Below are 6420 nucleotides of genomic sequence, written 5' to 3'. Positions count from 1 at the left end.
GCTTCTCCATCCCCTCCCCTCCTTCCTCTCTGTCTCTCTCTTCCCCTCCCACAGCCCAGGCTCCAATGGATCAAAGATGGCCCGGGCGCTGGGGATGGCTCCTTGTCTTCTGCTCCAGGTGCTGGAGTGGCTCTAGTCGCGGCAGAGCGATGCCCCGGAGGGGCAGAGCATCGCCCCCTGGTGGGCGTGCCGGGTGGATCCCGGTTGGGCACATGTGGGAGTCTGTCTGGCTGTCTCTCCCCGTTTCCAGCTTCGGAAAAATGCAAAAAAAAAAAAAAAAAAAAAAAAAAAAAAAAAAAAAAAGAAATAAAAGGCATCCATATTGGAAAAGAAGATGTAAAGATATCACTTGTTGCAGATGATATGATCCTATACATCAAAAACCCCAAAGAGTCCACAAATAGATGACCAGAAACAATAAACCAATACACTAAGGTTGCAGGATACAAAATTAATATACAAACGTCCATAGCCTTTCTATATACCAACAATAAAACATTAGAAAAAGAACTAAAAAAAATAATAATCCCCTTCATGATTGCAACAAAAATAATAAAATACTTAGGAATAAACATAACAAAGAATGTAAAGGACCTATATAACAAAAACTACAAAGCATTGTTAAGGGAAATCGAAAAAGATATAATGAAATGGCAAAATATTCCTTGTTCTTGAATAGAAAGAATAAATATAATAAAAATGGTCACATTACCCAAAGCAATATACAAATTTAATGCAATTCCCATCAAAATTTCAATGACATTTTTTAAAGAAATGGAACAAAAATCATCAGATTTATATGGAACTATAAAAACTCCAGAATAGCCTGACCTGTGGTGGCGCAGCGGATAAAGCATCGACCTGGAAATGCTGAGGTCGCCAGTTCAAGACCCTGGGCTTGCCTGGTAAAGGCACATATGGGAGTTGATGCTTCCAGCTCCTCCCCAACTTCTCTCTCTGTCTGTCTCTCCCTTTCTCTCTCCTCTCTAAAAAAAAAAAAAAAAAAAAAAAAAAAACACCAAATAGCCAGAGCAATCCTAAGGAAAAAGAATGAAGCTGGGGGCATTACAATACCTGACTTCAAACTATATTATAGAGCCAAGACAATCAAAACAGCATGGTATTGGCAGAAAAATAGACACTCAGACCAATGGAATAGAATAGAAAGCCCAGAAATAAAACCATATATATATGGTCAAATAATTTTGATAAAGGGGCCAGTAACACACAATGGAGAAAAGAAAGCCTCTTCAAGAAATGATGCTGAGAAAACTGGAAGGCCACATGCAAAAGAATAAAACTCGACTACAGTTTGTCCCCTTGTACTAAAATTAATTCAAAATGGATCAAAGACCTAAATATAAGACCTGAAACAATAAAGTACATAGAAGAAAACATAGGTACTAAAGTCATGGACCTTGGTTTTAAAGAGCATTTTATGAATTTGACTCCAAAGGCAAGAGAAGTGAAGGCAAAAATTAATGAATGGGACTACATCAGACTAAGAAGTTTTTGCTCAGCAAGAGAAACTGACAACAAAATAAACAGACAGTCAACTAAATGGGAAATGTTATTTTCAAACAACAGCTCTGATAAGGACCTAATATCCAAAATATACAAAGAACTCAAAAAACTCAACAACAAACAAACAAACAATACAATTAAAAAATGGGAAGAGGACATGAATAGACACTTTTCCCAGGAAGAAATACAAATGGCCAACAGATATATGAAAAGATGCTCATCTTTATTAGTTATTAGAGATATGCAAATTAAAACTACAATGAGATACCATCTCATACCTGTTAGATTAGCTATTATCAACAAGACAGGTAATAGCAAGTGTTGGAGAGGCTGTGGAGAAAAAGGTACCCGTATTCACTGTTGGTAGGAATGTAAAGTAGTACAACCATTATGGAAGAAAATATGGTTGTTCCTCAAAAAACTGAAAATAGAACTACCTATGACCTAGCAATCTCTCTACTGGGTACATGCCCCCAAAGCTCAGAGACATTGATCCGTAAAGACACATGTAGTCCCATGTTCATTGCAGCATTGTTCACAGTGGCCAAGACATGGTAACAACCAAAAAGCCCTTCAGTAGATGACTGGATAAAGAAGATGTAGCACATATACACTATGGAATACTACTCAGCCATAAGAAATGATGACATTGGATCATTTACAACAAAATGGTTGGCTCTTGATAACATTATACAGAGTGAAATAAGTAAATCAGAAAAAACTAAGAACTGCATGATTCCATACATAGGTGGGACATAAAAATGAGCCTAAGAGACATGGATAAGAGTTTGGTGGTTAAGAGGAGGGGTGGAAGAGGGAGGGAGAGAGGAAGAGGGAGGGGGAGAGGGACAAAAAAAACCAGATAGAAGGTGATGGAGGACAATCTGACTCTGGGTTGTGGATATGCAACATAATTTGATGACAAGATAACCTGGAAATGTTTTCTTTGAACATATGTACACTGATTTTTTGATGTTAGCCCATTAAAATTAATAAAAATGTATAAAAAAATTTGGTATGCTTCATCCAAGAACACCGGATACTCACCTTATGAGATATTATGCAATCAGCCTCCTCTAATATTATGAACTAGGAGAAACAGAACTACACAGATAATTAGAGGCTTTAGGTAAGGTAGCTTGTATCATATTCAAGTGGGTGAAGGGATTAGTGAAATTATATATACGTAACACATAGATACAGATAACAGGAGAGCAAATCCCTAAGGAAGGGGAGGAAGAAAAGCGGGTGTAACTGAGACACAGGGGTGGGTGTGAGGGTGTTATTTTGAGTGGGGCAAATGAATCCATGTTAATACAATAAATTAAAATTAATAAAAATTTAAAAAAAGAAAATACTTAAAAATAAATGAATGAGTAAAGAAGATATAATATATATAAAATGGTATATTGCTTAACATTTAAAAGAATGAAATCTTGCCATTTGTGACAACATGGATGGAACTAGAGGGTATTGCACTAAGTAAATAAGTCAGACAAACAAACATAAATACCATTTTATTTTACTTATTTGTGAAAATTTAAAAAGTGAATTCATAAACAAAACAAAAGAGAAACATACCCATAGATACATAGAGCAAACTGATGGTTGCTAGAAGCAGGAGAGTGGAGTGAGTGAAAACGGTGTAGGGCCAAAGACATTCTCTCTTTGCCACATGTACTACGAGCATGAAGACCAGTCTCAGCAATCAGATTGTCTACATCCCAGAAAATGTTGACATCACTCTGAAGGGACACAGTTATTGTGAAGGGCCCCAGAGGCATCCTGTGGAGGGACTTCAATCACATCACTGTAGAACTCAGCCTCTTGGAAAGAAAAAGAAAAGGCTCTGGGTTGACAAATGGTGGGGAAATAGGGAGGAACTGGCCACCGTTTGCAATATCTGCAGTCATGTGCAAAATGTAATCAAGGGCATTACTCTGAGCTTCTTAACAAGATGAGGTCTGTGTACTTTCACTTCCCCACCAATGAGTGAAAAATGCATCTGCAGGGTTCAGATGAGGTCAGGCGTTGCTTGTTCAGTATCTTAAGTCCAGAAAGATGAGTTGATTCTTGAAGGAAACGGCATTGAACTTACATCAAATTCAGCCAGCACGCCACAAAAGTTAAAAAGAAGGATATCAGAATATTTTTGGATGGTATTTATGTTTCTGAAAAAGGGACAGTTCAACAGGCTGATGAATAAAATTCAGGTTGTCTCAACTATAGATACTGCAAGGTGCTGAATAATTCTTCAGACTTATTTGCTCTATTTTAAAGATGTAATTAAGCTGTGTATTAAAGAAAAGTATAGGAGAATTAAAAAAAGACTATATTAAAGAACATCAATTTCAAGAGCAGCAAAATAAATAAATAAATAAATAAGCAAACAGATAAAGCTTTATGGCATCCATAAACTGAAAATAAAATAAAACAAGTTTGTGAATTTTTCTAAGCCCCTATTTGTCATAGAAAATTTTCTCTGTCTCTCTAATACTAATATTTGGAGAGGACATCATTGCTGGTCTTATCTGTTTTCTCTGAGACCTGTTCTCCTAGCCTGCTGCTCTCTATTGCAGTGGAAATTGCATCTGCAGCACCATAGCCCCTTTTCTCCTTTACCTGGCTCCTGCTGGGTTTGGCCAATATAGGAAGCCCTGGATGAAAATCGTGAGTGAGGAGGAGAGGGCAATTTGGGGTTTCCCTACTTGCTGATTGCCTCTGGTGTTATCCCATCGCCGGATTACCCCCTCGGTTGCTCCAGCTCCCACAAGATAGGCCCTGTGTAATGTACTGGAGCCCAGGCCTGTGGGTTTCAGTATCACTTCCTTGTCGTTTCTCTTTCCAGCTTTAGATTATTTCTTCTTCAAGTCACTTAGTCCTGGGCTGCTTGTGTTATGAGCCTTTCTCTATCAGCTATACAAATGGATTATATTTCAATGAATTAAAGTGATTTCTGTTTTCATGATTACACCATAACTGATACGGCAACTCTGGAGAGTTCTTTCTAGAATCTCTTCTCGTTGAAGTGTGACTTCAAAATTATTTGAACAAGTTTCTTCTTACTTCAGAAAACACGATCCTGTCTTCTGGACACTTCCTTTCCTTTTCTTTTTTTAATTATATATTTTTAATTTATTGGGTTGACATGGTTCACCTGATGATACATTTTTTAAGTGTACAACTCAATATAACACAATCTATATGCTGCATCCTGCCCCCTGCCTGCCCCAAGCGAAGTCTCTTTCTACTCCCAGTCTCCTTGCTTTGTCCTACATCCCCTACCTCTACCTGCCCTTCCCCTCTGACTATTTCCACTCTGATGTTTGTATCCATGTGTTATATATATAGGTTTATGGCTAATCCCTTCACCTTCTATGATCCAGTCCTCTCTTCCCTTTTCCCTCTGAGAGCTCATCCTCTGTTTCCTATATCTGCGCCTCTGTTTCAATTTTCTTCCTCAGTTTATTGTGTTCATTAGATTTTACATATAGGTGAGATCACATAGTATTTGTCTTTCTCTGTTTGACTTATTTCACTTAGCATAATGTTCTCCAGGTCCATCCATGCTGTGGCAAGAGGTAAGATTTCCTTCTTTTTTACACTTTTTGTGCCCTGTGTCTCATGCTGGACTAAATTTGGTGCCCAGATGATTGATCCAGTGAAAAGCCTCTGATCAATCAGAAATTGATGAATCCCTTCCCTGATATAGTAAGACTAGGGAAGATTCAAATCTCTGTTTCTGTCATCTTTGTGAATATTTAATATGCAGAGACTATCAGTGTCTATGTTTTGACAAAGTGGTTAAAGATATTATGTGGCAAAATAATTTTATTTGTGACTAAAGACAGTTTTGTGTCTTTCTTATAACTTTATGACTTTTATTTCTAGCTTTACTGCACTGATTAGCACCTCTACTATGGCCTGAAGATCTCTAGTGTTAGGTTTAATGAAAGTGGTAAGAAAGATAACTTTTTTTTTTCCTCCTGGTCTAAATGAAAAAACTCAAGATTCACGGAGATGTGAAGTTTTCATTTTATGTTTTTCACTGATACTGTTTAAGCAACTGGGGAAGTGTTCTTTTTCAATTTTGCTGCCAGGATTTCTTTCTTTCTTAGTTAAAAATATGTTGAGTTTTGTGAAATAGTTTTTCTGGCCCTGGCCAGTTGGCATAGTGGTTGAACATTGACCCAGTGTAAGAATGTCCCAGGTTCAATTCCAGATCAGGAAAAACAGGAGCAATGCCCATCTGCTTTTCCACCCATCCCCTCTCACTTGTCTCTCTCTCTTCTCCTCCTAAAGCCATGGCTCAATGGCACAAGTTGACCCCAAGTGCTGAGAATGGCTCCATGGCCTCCTCTTTAGCTGTTAAGAAGAGCTTGGTTGCTGAGCAATGGAGCAACTCCCCAGATGGGCAAAGCATGGCCCCCTAGTTGGCTTGCTGGCTGGATTCTGGTCAGGGTGCATGCAGAAGTGAGGGTGGAGCGCACAGCGCATTCCTAGCAGCTGTGGCTGATGCAATGCTGTGAAAATACTCCAGCTCCCAGAACCCTCCTGAGCATATCCAGGAAGGGAACTCACCCGCTATAAGGAAGTGACTTAGTGCCAACCATGCAGCTCCCTGATCTTTTCAGCCATTGGCTATGAAGGACACGCTGTAACATCCTATTGGCTGAACCCATGTATATGAGCTAGTTTACTTCCTGAATAAAGTGGATCTGCGTCACTGAACCTGGTCCCCAGAGTTGGGTCTTTGCGCCTCCATCATCCTCACCCTGGCAGGACTTGTCCACAACTGGCGTGCAATGTGGGGCAGGGACCTAACCAGCATCCATGGGATGAGTGAGTGACTCTCTGCAATGGGAAACCTTCTCCCCCACTCTTGAGCCCCGCAGG

The 6420-nt window shown here is 39.1% G+C and overlaps 1 pseudogene; it reads left to right on the top strand.

Annotated features, from left to right (window-relative positions):
• The first annotated feature begins 3212 nt into the window (after window positions 1-3212).
• LOC136328979 (large ribosomal subunit protein uL6 pseudogene) lies at window positions 3213-3730 on the top strand (annotated as a pseudogene).
• The last annotated feature ends 2690 nt before the right edge of the window (window positions 3731-6420 follow it).

This window comes from Saccopteryx bilineata, chromosome 3, assembly GCF_036850765.1.
Source record: "Saccopteryx bilineata isolate mSacBil1 chromosome 3, mSacBil1_pri_phased_curated, whole genome shotgun sequence".
Lineage (NCBI taxonomy): Eukaryota > Metazoa > Chordata > Mammalia > Chiroptera > Emballonuridae > Saccopteryx > Saccopteryx bilineata.
Note: the sequence above shows the minus strand (reverse complement) of the source record. Positions and strands in the feature narration are given on the sequence as shown.